This window comes from Prosopis cineraria, unplaced genomic scaffold (genome assembly GCF_029017545.1).
Source record: "Prosopis cineraria cultivar Desert tree isolate PC_DT_omini unplaced genomic scaffold, ASM2901754v1 PC7, whole genome shotgun sequence".
In the NCBI taxonomy this organism is placed as follows: domain Eukaryota; kingdom Viridiplantae; phylum Streptophyta; class Magnoliopsida; order Fabales; family Fabaceae; genus Prosopis; species Prosopis cineraria.
In genome coordinates, this window is record NW_026555338.1 from 322961 (window position 1) to 323455 (window position 495).

The following is a 495-nucleotide window of genomic DNA, read 5'->3' on the forward strand; positions in this document are numbered from 1 at the left end:
ACCCTCAAGAACCACACGCGCGCACTCAGCGCCCAGCGCTTAAGCACTTTAGCATTGTGTGATGTGCGTTTAAATATATAATGGAGGTCCAGGCAAGCTTAGGCAAAACCCCAAGCAAGCGTGTGGAAAATGTTGGCATGGTCCGGGCAAGCGCGTGGCATGGTTTGGGCAAGAGTTGGAAGGTTCGGGCAAAGCCTGTGGCTAGTGTTGGCGAGGTACGGGCATAGGGTGGAAGGTTCGGGGAAGCTCGGGCTCAACCCTGGGCAAGGGTGGAAGGTCCGAGGATCTCGGGCAAAGCCCTGGGCAAGCGTTGGCAAGGTCCGAGCAAAGCCTGTGGCCTGTGTTAGGAAGCTCGTCGCAACTGTTGGCAAGCCCCGGGCAAAGCTCGTGGCTAGTATTGGCATGGTCCGGGCGAGCGTGTGGCAAGGTCCGAGAAAGAGTTGGAAGGTCTGAAGAAGCTCGGGCTCAACCCCGGGCAAGCGTTGGTAAGGTCCG